Source organism: Uloborus diversus, chromosome 1 (assembly GCF_026930045.1).
Source record: "Uloborus diversus isolate 005 chromosome 1, Udiv.v.3.1, whole genome shotgun sequence".
In the NCBI taxonomy this organism is placed as follows: Eukaryota; Metazoa; Arthropoda; class Arachnida; order Araneae; family Uloboridae; genus Uloborus; species Uloborus diversus.
This window is the reverse complement of record NC_072731.1, coordinates 172,037,208-172,050,572: the sequence shown is the minus strand read 5'-3', so window position 1 is coordinate 172,050,572 and position 13,365 is coordinate 172,037,208.

Sequence of the window (13,365 nt, the reverse complement as noted above, 5' to 3'; positions counted from 1 at the left end):
CTTGCAAACTTGCATGTTTTAATTTTTAAAAAAGTCCCATTGTGACCCATACTAAGCAGCTATAATGCGTTAAAGGTTAAGTAATTAAGTGATTACTTAACTGGGACATTGTTTTGATAATATTACGAAATAAAACCGCCAAAACAGGAGAGCCACAGAATTTACTTTGGTTTATGTCGAGTCTTCAAGGTACATTCCGCAAACTTGTTTTTTTTTTTTTTTTTTTTTTTTTTTTTTTTTCCCCCTTTTGTGAACTACCTCAAATGCTTTCTGAGCTTGCTTTTATTTCACTTTTCAACGCTTTGATAATATTTAAGTAATTTTAAACAAACTGGGTAATGATATTTCAGATTTTATTATTGGTTCCTTAAACAGTTAAATAATTTTGATAATTTGAAAAAAAAAATGCGTATTTTATTCAAATTTTTTGCTTGTTTGCGAAAAATAGAATTTTACTCAGAAATTAACAAAATAGTTATCATAGTCATATTTAGCTTTTATGAAGCCCTTGTTTTGTTGCGTCGATTGCCACTTTTTTCAGTGTTTTATTTCAAATAGATCGCGAGTTATGAGTGTTTTAGCAAGACATGTGGTTTTATAACCACTATAGTGACTGTGACATTAATCAGAAATAATTTTGCGTCAGGTCTTCCATGCATGCTCAAAATACCCCTTCAGATCTGAAATTTAATGCAAATCGTCGTTCGAGGTTGCTACTGTCATTTTGTTTTTCAACGCTTTAACAGTACTTAAATGATTTTAACAAACTGAATAATGATATTTTAGACTTCATTTGAAAAAAAAATCAAACAATTTTGATTTGAAATTTATTTTGGTCAAAAAAAGTTTGTTTTGCGCATTTTATTCAAAAATTTTGCTTGATTGCGAAAAATGGAATTTTACCCAGAAACCAACAAAGATAGGTCCATAATTATATTTAACTTTTATGAAGCCCTTGTTTTGTTGCGTCGATTGCTACTTTTTTCAGTGTTTTCTCTCAAATAGTTCGCGAGTTATGAGTGTTTTAGCAAACGACTCCCCCACTGCATTCCCTCCTCTCCCTGGGTTGTCGACCACCCAGGGGGGCGACGACATGTGGTTTCATAATCACCATCGTGCCTGTAACAATAATCAGAAATAATATTGCGTCAGCCTTTCTATGCATGCTCAACTCCCTTCAGATCCCGGTCTAAATGCCGAGTTGAATGTTTTTCAAAACCTTTATTATTGATGAGAAAAAAGGAACACGTCTTTGAAAAACAAAGTAATTTTTTAGAAATTAATAGTAATGTTAAGGGAAGATCTTAACTTCTTTTAAAAATAAATCTTTGAATTAAAAATATTCAAAAGTAACAGCTTGTTGATCAGCTTAATCCCCCCTCCCGCCGTCCTATTTCTTCTCTTTTTTTTTTTTTTTTTTTTTCTAGTTCGTCTGAAAATGAGAAACTGTTCAAAATACTGCTCCTCCAAAGCCGCCCTCCCTCCTCACCCCTAACACACAGGAAGCATTATGGAGCATCTTAAATTTTATTTTCATGTCTTCAATTTTGCTAATTTTCCATGGGAAATACCCTAATCACCAAACAACATCAAAAATCTCTTAAAATTGCGTTTTTGGAGCTTTAATTTCAAAAAATTACTGGCTCTAATACACTGCTCGACATTGAAAATGCAACACCAAGAAGGAGTGGTCAGAAAGTGATGAAATTTGGAAAAAAGACAGAGACAGCAAGGAATAATAAATGATCTGAATTTCAAAATGATAGGCAGAATACAGAGCGTGAACGGCGTCGGCTCAGTAGGATGTAGGACCACCGCAGACAGCGATACACGAAGAAACACTCTAGGCATAGAGTCAATAAAGGTGTGGATGGTGTCCAGAGGGATGGCTCTCTTATTCCCTTTCAACCATTTGCCACAGTTCGTCTTCTGAACGAGGCAAGGACAGAGTCTGCAAACGGTGTCCAGTCACATCCCACACATGTTTGATTGGTTGCAGGTCAGGAGAGTATGGTGGCCAGGGAAGCATCGTGTGCCTTGAAAACATGTTGGCAGATGCGAGCACTATGTGGTCGGGCGTTATCCTGCTGAAAAATTGCATTTTAGATAGCCCTTGAAGGTAAGGGTTTGCCACCGGCCGCAACACATTATCAAGTATCGTTGGGTCGTTATAGTACCCTGAATTTCTGAATACGAACTAGAGGCAGTGGTTGAAAGTAGCGCGTTACAAGTAGCGACGCTACTGTAGTAGCTACATTTTTCAGTAGTTTGTAGTGTAGCGCACTACTTTTAAAAAAGAGTAGTGTAGTGAGTAGTTCGCTACAAAAAAATAGTAGTTTGTAGCGAGTTCTGAAAACTACTTTTTAATAAAGATTTTTTTTTAAAGAAACAATTCGGTTCAAACGAATTTGACTCGTGCAAATCTTATGCGAGTACATCAACGGATGCAATGAGAAATAAGACTTATAAAAATACGAGATGACCTCTAGCATATCATTTTGACGCCATACGTTCTATCTGTTTGACGCCATTAGTTCGTTTGCAATAGTAATTTTCATATTTCGCCAAAATTTGTATTGAATAGAGCTTGACTTAAAAAGAAAAGTATATATGAATTTGCGATAACCGCCAATTTAGTAACTCCTTTGTTTTTTCTGACTGTTGGGAATGTCCCGTGGATGAACGTTTTAAACTTCAAAGAGATCCAACACTGTAAAAACATTTATTTTCGCGAAAATGAAGATATCGATGATTTTGCGAATGGAAAATTTCGTTAGTTTTATATGAACAAACCTAAAGTTGAAAAGAAAAATATATATAATATATATATTTCGTGAAGCTTAAATTTTCAAGCTACTGTAAATGTTATAGATGAGGATGATATTGAATTGCCCTTGCCGGCTTACAATGAATACGAGAATTACAGTGTTATATAAGAGAAGAATAACGGACATTTTGGGGGGGGGGGGAATAAATAATAGATAATTCTTAGTAATATTCCATGTTCAAATGAGCTAATTTGTCAATCTAAACCTTTTTTCGTTCAATCCTCTTACCGTGTGTGTTTGCATTAGGGTGTCCGCCAAAAATCGAAAATTGATTTTTCAAGTCGCACACCCTTTTATATTTTCCCGCTTACATCAAAACAATTATAAATAAGTTTCATATAATTTGAACAACTGCAACCAGTGCCAAATTCAAAAAAAAAAAAAAAAAAAAAAAATTAGGAACTCGAAATTTCTGTTGATAAAACGTTGCCCCCCTATACCCCGCATGCACCACAAAAACATTTATTCAAATTAGAAAACATTAAGGTATATCCCCTACACTTGGCCTAAAATTATAACTTTCTTCAAAAAATTGTTTTTTTTCGATACATATTTTTTAAAATTTATGGTAAATTTTACGAAATTACCAAGCTGAAAAATATCAACAGTAAAGTAGGTAATTAGCGTTAAATAGAAATTTTTGTTCTCCTGCAATTTTGAAATCTTCCACATAGTACTTAAAGATATGGATTTTTTCAAGGTTAAGTTGAATTTTTTATTTTAAATGTATTATTTTTTTGTTACTCATTTGAAAATGTTGATCTAAAAATGAGCTCGCTAATAATTTTTGAACTTGATTTTTTATTTAAATTCATGTGTAAAGTTTTAAAAGATAAATAGGAAAAAAAATCAATTATTTAAAAAAAATTATAATTTTTAGGCCAAGTGTGGGGTATCCAAATGATTTTTAATTTGAATAAATATTTTTTGTGGTACATGTGGGGAGTAGGGTTTAGGGGCAACGTTTTATCAACAGGAATTTCGAATTAAAAAAAATTTTTTTTTGGAGGGGGGGGGGGGGAGCTAGCATACAAGTGCTGGTTTACACTTTCAGACGCAAGTCGGCACGGGTTGCCGTTATTCAACAAATTATATGAAACATTTTTTCAAATTGTTTTGACATAACTGGAAAAATATAAGAGGAAGACTTGAAAAATCGACTCATTTTTTGTGAGACACACTAAACCCACTTATTTTATTTTATTTCAATTTTTTTTATTTTTGTTTATTTACTTATTTTTTGAAAAGTAGCGAAGTAGCGACTACATTTCAAAAGTAGTTTGTAGTTGCTACTTTTTTAAAAAAGTAGTTGTAGTTGTAGTTAACTACATTTGTAAGAAAGTAGCTGTAGTTGTAGTTCGCTACCAAAAAAATGTAGTTTTTCCAACCACTGACTAGAGGTGATATGGAATTGTACGCAATCGCGCCCCAAACCATTATGCCACGTTGTCGTGCGGTGGGACGTTCCACAGTTACTGCCGGATTAGATTTGTCTCCATGTCGACGCAACACACACGTATGCGGCGACTATCATTGGATAAACAGAAGCGGGATTCATTTGAGAACACGACATTTCGCCATTCTGTCATCCACGTCGCTCTAGTCTGGTCCCATACTAAACGATGCTGTCTATGTTGTGTGGTCAATGGCAATCTTCTTAGCGGACGCCGTGATTACAGACCACGTGCGACCAAACGACGGGAAATGGTTCTGGTTGACACGGGAACATTCAGGGTATGTTGCACCTGCTGCAGAATCGAGGAACAAGTGATTTGTGGGTCTGCTACAGCTTGTCGGTGGATGCGTCGATCCACGCGTTCTGACGTCACTCTGGCTGCCCCTGCACCCCTCAATCTTGCCACATTTCGTTGTTCCAACCATCTTCGGCGTAGCCGATGCACCGTGCTCGCATCCATGTGGGTATCAGTTGCGACTTGACGTACGGACCAACCTCCCCTTCTCAGTCCGATCACCATACCCCTCGTAAAATCGTCTATCTGCCGGAAGTGCCTTCGTTGACGTCGGCCTGGCATTCTCTCGTGTTACACGTATCCTCCAAAACGAAAACAAAATTTCTACGATAATTCTCCAGTCAGAAATAACGACACGAATATTGCCCATTCTGCAAGTTTCTTCCATATCTTATTTCACGTGCGTCGGAGAGCTGCGCATTTCACGTCATTTACTCTGTACATAACTCAGTGATGTACGTCTACTCTAAAATTTGCATAAATTTCTGAATACTCCTTCTTGGTGTTGCATTTTCAATGTCGAGCAGTGTATTACAAAATATGGCCTTACAATCACGTTTTTAAGACTTGAATTTCAGAAAATATTCAAGCAAAGGTCCCTATACCGCCTTCCTCCAACATCATAAGCAATTAGGTTTTTAAAACTACACTTACAAAAATTTTAAGTGCAATAGCCCCTGAATATAAAACATTGTTTTAATTTTTAGCACTAGAATTTTGAAAACTTTAACCAGAAAAGAGCTTCAGAACCTCTTTCTCGTAAAATGTTCAACGTTTGTCTAAAATTGCGTTTTTGAAACTTCAACGTCAAAAGCAGGGGAGGAGGAATTGAATTTGACCTATTAAAAAAATCGATCGGGTATAGTCCTTCAGCTCCATCCGTTACCCTAACGCCTACAATATGGCCTACAATCACATTTTTAAAGGTTCCATTTCTAGAAATTCCGCTGAGTTCCCTGTACCTTTTGTTCCTCGAACATCAACGAAGAAAGTCTAAAATTGCGTTTTTAAAGATACAAGTTTCAAAAATTTTACGGGGGAGAGCCCTCAGACCCCCCCCCCCTTTTCTATCAGATCTAAATTCTTATTTTTTTTCTGGATGTTTCCTCCCCTCCCCCCCCCCCTAAATACTTTTTTCTGGTTGCGTCATTGAAATAGAATATTATTTTGGTTCAGGGCATAAGGTTGTATGTGCGCTCTGTAACTCTGTTCTGTTTAAACTGAGTAACATAGATATTGCGTTAAAAATTATTATGATTTCTTAAATGCATTCTTTTTTTTTTTTTTTTTTTGAAAAAGTAATTTTTTTTCAGTATTTTAGCTGGATTGCAGAATATGAATCAAATAAATTTTCCTTGGAAAAAAAAAAAAAGTTTGCCCCCCACATCACGTGGCCAAGTTACGCTTCTGCTTCGTGCCCACCCCTCGAACCTGTGCGCATGTTTCTTTTTGCTCCCTCAACCCTGTGCGACTTTTTTTTATTTTATTTGGCCCTTTGAAATTGTGCGCTTTTGTGTCTTTTTTTTTTTTTTTTTGGAGGGGGGGGGGCTTTGAGAGTCAAGGTTGGCACCCTTTTGAGAGACCTAGTCCGGCCCTGGTAGAAAGATCCATTTTTGGGTCCAAAATGTAAATTTAGAACAAAAAAAGAACTATTCATCGAAATTTTTTCGAAAATGTCTATAACCTTCCCAGCACTAACCTAGACAAACTGAAAATTTTAACGAAATCGGTCCGATATTTTCTGAATTTACCCCGTGCGTATACATTTGGATTTTCTGTTTTATTTATGTAAAGAAGATATTAAATCTAATTTATAGGAACACTTAATTTCATTCGTAATCTTCAGTGTGATCGTAACTTCAATAAATATACATAATCCGGGAAGGTTTGTGACTGAAGATCTGTGATGCGACTTATATGCAACATACGGTGCTTCAAGATTTATTATTTTTTACTTTATATTTATTTTATTTGTTTAATTTATTTATTTATATTTAGTTTTAGTTTTTTTTTTTTTTCAATCTGAACTTTTTTTTCGGACATGAGGCTTATAGAAGTGAAGCCGATACTTGGATTTTACATCGAAAAGTACAATTGAAGACAAACTGTGGAATAAAAGAAAAACAGTTCGTTTAGATGATTTTTTTAAATATTTTAGGGGAAGTACCGCCCTGAGGGTCCCTCCTCGCTACAAATGCTCATCTTTTTAAACTTTTCTTTTTTCTAGTCCCCCAGAAGAATGTTAACGATTAATATAATGCTCCCACCCACTCCAAATAAAAATATTGTCTTAGAAAAAATTGGGAGGAGGAGGAGGAGGTTGATCTCCAGAACGCCAAAACGGTGTGGGTAAAAGAAAGGAAAAGTGGTCATATTTGCAGTTCCGGATCTATACATTTTGGACCCCTCTGCAACTAAATCTGCAGGGCCTCTCCCCAGAGGCCTGCAGTGTATATTCGCAACGTTAGTCTTAGTGCTAGTTGGTTTTTTTTTTCAGTTTCTTGGGCCGTCGGGCCCCTTAAGGCCGTGCCCCCCCCCGCCCCCCTCCAGACAGCGGGGTCTCCGGGTACGCAGATCCAGGATTGCATATTTGGATTCAGGAGTCATTTTAAAAAGCCACATTTTATACAACATTTTACAGAAACGACTGATACAATCGCTATTGATAGTGCTGTTAAAGAATTACTGTTGATGAAAAGTAGAAAATTAAATTTTAGGTTAAGAAGAAAAAATCTTTTTAAGTATAAAAAAAATGTATCGATCAGGTACTTTATAATCATAGTTTTTTCTTCTTCTCCTTTTCAATAAAAGATTTAAGAAATACTCTACCAGTATACAGTTTTAGATCCCGTTTTAAATGTTTTTATCTAGGAAACATATTATCTCTCTTAATGCAATAATTTTTGAAAAATATTTATTAGAATTTTTTCGATCAACAGTATTTCCTGTTGAAGTAAGATTATATTAAAATGTAAAACATGTTTTAAATAATAAAATCTCGTTATCGTTCTATAAAATATTAAGCATGTCGATTTTTTATTGTGTGTGTGGGGGGGGGGCTATAGCAGGACAATGTAAGAGGGGCGGAAAATTTGGTGCCTGCTCCTGACGGCAGAAACCTACTCTACGCCACTGTTAATAATCAACTCACTTTTTAGAACGAAATAAAGAAAACTAACATTATTTTGAGAAGCTCGCTAATATTATTACGGGACGAAACAATTTCTGTAGCTGAAAGCAATCTAAGACACATCGAATGTGTTAATTAATACTCATAACAAACTGCCTATGTTTACCAACAGACACACGTGGAAAGCATTGTTTTACCTTTTTCTTTAATTTTGTAAATCACCGCAAGGTACCATCGGCGTTTTGTAGTTGTTCAAGCATCTCAAGAATTTTAGCCTTTTTTTTTTTTTTTTAATCAGAAACTTTTTTTTCTTCCCATCTTCACAAAGTGTAGATAAAGGTGCCACTAAGGAACCAATATAATTCATCAATTTTAATATTTATAAAAATTTTTTTTTAATATTTATAATAATATATAAAAAAATGAAAGATGCTGAGCGGTTACTTGATGCATTAACAACTCGATGGGTAGACTAGTTTGATGTGGGAACTTTCGCCCTCAGTGATGCTTAAAGGGATGTAATAACATTCACGAAATCAATATTTAGTAGCCAATAACGAAACCGATACTTCCTTGTAAAAGTTCGTGTTGTGGACGAAAAGATCGCGTTAGCTCTAAAATTTTTAACTTGGGGGGAAAATTCGCGTTATAGCCATTTCGCGTAAGTCGAATAGCGTTGTAGCGGGAGTCGACTGTATCTGAAAGAACATCATCGTAAAGAGAAACTATTTATATACGAAAAAATATGTTTTTTCTAATGGTAACAACAAACAAGATGCATGGTTGCAAACACGACCTACAGCACATAAAAATAGACTAATTTTCATGTAAACGATTTTAACAGCCACTTTGGCAGCCTATTTTTTTCTTCTTCTTTTTTTTTTTTTTTTTTAATTATAAAATCAATATTTACATTCTGCAACCATAATCCGTTAAAAACATGTATATTGACAATAGAATTACAAATTACGAGCTTTTTAATCATTTTTGTTTAGAATTGACAGTCTAAAGTGCAGGGAAAAGTTTCTCTGCTGTGTTTTTCTTGCAAAAACTCTAGTTCGTTGATGCTCTAGCACTGGGTGCGTTCATAAAGTCGAACGCGTTTAACGAGTGAAGCGAGTTAACCTAGTTAACCGAACGAGGCGTTCAAAAAGAGAACGCGTTAGCTCTTCGGTTTTTCGTTACCCCCGTTCACTTTTTGAACGATTAGTTAAAATTAAAGATCTCGGACGTTAGGTTAGCAGACGACGCAGATCATTGCTTTTTCGGAGGATATGTATTTTGAAGTTAGTGATGAAAAAAAGACTAGAGGATTCTTCTTTTGAATAAAATAAAGAGAGGAAAATAAATTTTCATATTCCTTTCAACTAAATTTCACCTTAATTAAGACAATTGTTTAGATCCCATCATTGTTTCTTAGCACAGAACAACAAATGGTACTTTTTTTAAAAAAAGAACAAAAAATGTTCCCACATATTCTATTTTCTGCCCTACTGTTTGCAAATATTAATAATTTCTAAAAACTCTTTAAAAATTTATAGAAAACAGTCTCTTGTTTACTCTTAAATTGATGTATCCCCGGTATATGCAGAAAAAGTCACGCCAACTCTTTTTAGATAGAAAAACATTTCACTATAAATCTACTAACTTTTATAAAATCAGATATGACCTGACTTAAACGAGATATTTTGAATTATTTCTTCATGAGTTACCGGAAAATGTAAAATGTGTTTTTGATTTAAAATTTCCGATCTCCGACATTTTTCCTCCGTTAAGAAATGATAGGCAAAGGTGTATTTAAATTATATTGAATACGAGTCTTCCGACTTCCACAAATTATAGAGGACTGCGTTTATTTCACGCCTTGCCTCTGTTACTAATAGGTGGTGTGTCTCTCTAAAAGTTCCTTAGAAGTAGTCAGAACTAGGTCCAACCGCCAAGGGGTTAACTAAAACGAAGCGCATAAAAATTCAGATACAAGCAAAGATAGACAAGAAGAAAACCAAAAGAGAGAGAAAAAAATAGAAACCACATGCATGACAAAAGCAAAGTAAAGTCGAAGAGATAGCAGCACAACCAACAGACACAAAGGGAAAAAATAAAGAAAGCATGCAACAACAAAGAGCTGTCAAAAAAAGAAAGAGCATAAAGTCTGAGCCACTCCAGGGGAGAAGATCGTATCATGAGCCAAAAAATTGCCGTTATAACTGATATTGCTCTTGGAAATATAGTCCAATAACTTTTCTCTATGGTTATTTGTATTACTGCAAAAGTGCAGAATATGATCCACAGTTTCCATCACTCCACATTTATCGCAATTTAGGGAAATTGGAGGACTTAAGTTTGAAAAGCTTGTTTTTAGTGATAATACTATCACAAATTAATCTATTTAGGAAGATTTCCATCTTTCTATTTTTAACTGTATTGTTTGCTTTAACGGAAGGAATTTTTCTATTTCTAAACTTTTCAAAGTATTTAGATTTCTTCCATTTTTTCCTGATGTTCTTCATTTTGCCTACTTGTTAAAAATCTACATGTATCTTTCCAGGTTGTGATGTTTAAGCTCGGGGTGAATGAATTGTTTGTTGCCTCTTTTGCAAGAGTATCTGCTTCTTCATTTAAATCAATGTCTGAGTGGCTAGGGGTACATACTAAAGTAATATCATTTTTATTGGTTAATTTCTCTAGATAAATTCTTGTAATTCTAACAAGGGGGGTCCTGATTCTTTTTTTCATTTCTAATAGCATTTATCACACTAAGGCTGTCTGTAAGAATAATAGTCGGAGACTCAGCATTAATTAAGTATTTGGTGGCATAGTAAATGGCAGCAAGCTCAGCTGTAAAAATAGAGCAAAAGCTAGGAATTTGAATTTTTCTCTTAACATCTTTATTTTGATTCACGATCAAAAAACCGACACATAATTCCGGTTTTTGGAACCATCTGTAGCCCAGACTTCTTTACCTTTATTTTCATTTAAAAATTCTAGAAAGTCCTGTTTTATTTCTTCTTTAACTTGTGTTCGTTGAAATCTTCTTTCATCCGTGATTATTTTAAGTTTTTTGTTGTACCATGGTGGGGTGTTTTCCAATTTTTTATCTTTCCAGTGATTGGTGTTATATAAGAACATAAAGCTTTTATAGAAGTTTACAACATCTTCTTCCACCTCTGTTGAACTTGTTTGATTGTGTGTTTCAGTGTTGATTTGTTTATCTTCCTTATACATTATTTTCAGCTTCCACTTTATGATTTTCCATTTCAACCTATTTTCGTACATATCAATATTAGTGAAATGTCTAATAACATCATTTGGTGCGAAGTTGTTAAGTTTTAGTGCATTCCTGATAACTTTATTTGTGATAGTATCTAGTTTATTTCTGTTATATTTAGTGTCCTTAATTCTACAAATGTTTCCATAATCAATTTGCGGTAGTACTACTTGTTTGATAATTTTAAGAAGGTTATCATTATTGAAGCCTGTTATGCTTCCCAAATACTTAATGACATTACTGCTTTTATTGATTTTCCTTTCAACTTCATTAGTATGTTTTCTCCATGATAGGTTGTGATCAATATGGACTCCCAGTAATTTATGTTGAACTTTCCAAGGAATGGTTTTTCCATTTATCTTTATGATATCTGTATATTTATTTCTCGTGGCTGTCATGTCTTGGATGCTGCTCTTTTCCGCTGAGAATGATAACTTGTTGATTTCTGACCATTTCTCAATATCAGTTATAAAATTTTTGAGTGCCGTTGCTGCAGTGTCTTTGTCTTTGTTAAAGATTATACAGGAGATATCATCCGCATATATATATATACTTTGCAGGTGTCGTTACAACAGTAAAAATCCGTCATAAAACAATTGAACAAAAAAGGCGATAAAATAGACCCCTGTGGTAGTCTAAAATCGACATTTCTTTCTGCTGATATCTTACTTCTCCATTTAACTATCAGTTTCCTATTCTTCAGCCACTCTTTAATCCAGTTTATAAGGTCCTGTTCTATTTTCAATGACCTAAGTTTTTCTACTAGGATTTCATTGTTTATGTTATCGTATGCTCCTTTTATATCCATAGATACAAGAAAAACTGTGTTCTTTTCTTTTCTTAAAAACTTTATAGAATTAATTATTTGACCTACACAATCTTCCGCACTTTTCCCTTTCCTGAATCCGTGCATGTAATTAGGGAATATTTTATTTTCTTCTTCCCACTATGTTAGCCTTTTCAAAATGAGCTTTTCCATCAATTTGCAAAAACATTGGGTTAAGGCAATAGGTCGGTAACTATCTATATCATGTGGGTTTCTCCCAGGTTTGCATATAGGTATTATCATTGATGTTTTCCAATTATCTGGTATCTTTCCTTCTTTAAGGCTATAGTTGAAAATATTTAGACATATCTTAATTGCTTTTTCTGGTAAATTTCTAATAATTTTATTCGAAATTTTATCTGATCCAGCTGTTGTGTTTTTAAGTTCCTTTATCTCTTTTTGCAATTCTTCTATTGTAAAAATGTGGGTATTGCCTTTGATTTTCCTTTTTATTGCATAAGTTTTTTCAGTTGTGTCTATTTTCTTTTCAAAATGTTTAGCAAAAAGCTCCACTTGTTTGTCTTCTTCAAAATATTCAATATTGTCTTTTATTAAAACAAGGTTATTGATTGGTGTTCTATTCATAATGTTTTTGAGCTTGTTAACAGACTTATAGATATCTTTAGGTTGTTTTATTTTGTAGTTTATGTGTTCCCAGTACTTTCTTTTGGCTTCAATTATACATTTTCTGAAGATCGCTAATTTTTTTTTATATTCAATCCAATCAGCAACATGTTGTGATCTACAGGCTTTGTTTTTTGCTTGATTCTTCTGTTTTTTCTATTTTGCACACTAACTGTTCCATCAATTATCATTTGAGTTATTATTGTTATATTTAATCACTTTAGTAACATTTTCAACATTAGAATCAATAAGGTGAGTGAATTGAATATAATTGTTACAGTTAAACCCATTAAAATCAATATTATTCATAATTTTACTCATATTCTCTTTAAAATTGTTCCAATTAACGTATCTTTTGATTTTGGTGCTATTTTTCTTTTCTGTATTTCTAACTATGATAGGATAATGATCACTTTCCCCGTGTTCATCGATTCTAAACCAAAATAACTCTCTGACCAGTTCTGCACTTACTATGGTTAAATCAAGAATTCCATCGTCTTTTTTTTTTTTTTTTTTGTTTATACGTGTGGGAATTTTTTTATTAATTATACAAATGTTGTTATCCTGAATCCACTCATAGAATTTAGTAGAGCTGGGAAAAGATTTCCTGTCACCCGTTATAGTATTTCTTGCGTTGAAGTCCCCTGTGAAAACCTGATTCCTTCCCTTTTGTATTATTTTTAAAATATTTAAATCAGCATCTGTGAAGGTTCCTGGCGGCCTGTTGATTGATGATTTGATAGTATTTTTTGTTATATAAAATTTTTATGCTATTAATTTCAAAATTAGAATTTAAGATGTTAATCTTTACTTCGCAGGCTGAGAAATTGCTTCTAACATATATACAAAGTCCTCCCCCTTTACTGAGGGAAGAACGTTCTTTTGAAAAACAATAATACCCGTTGATTACAGGGATGTCACAATTATTGCTCCAAGTC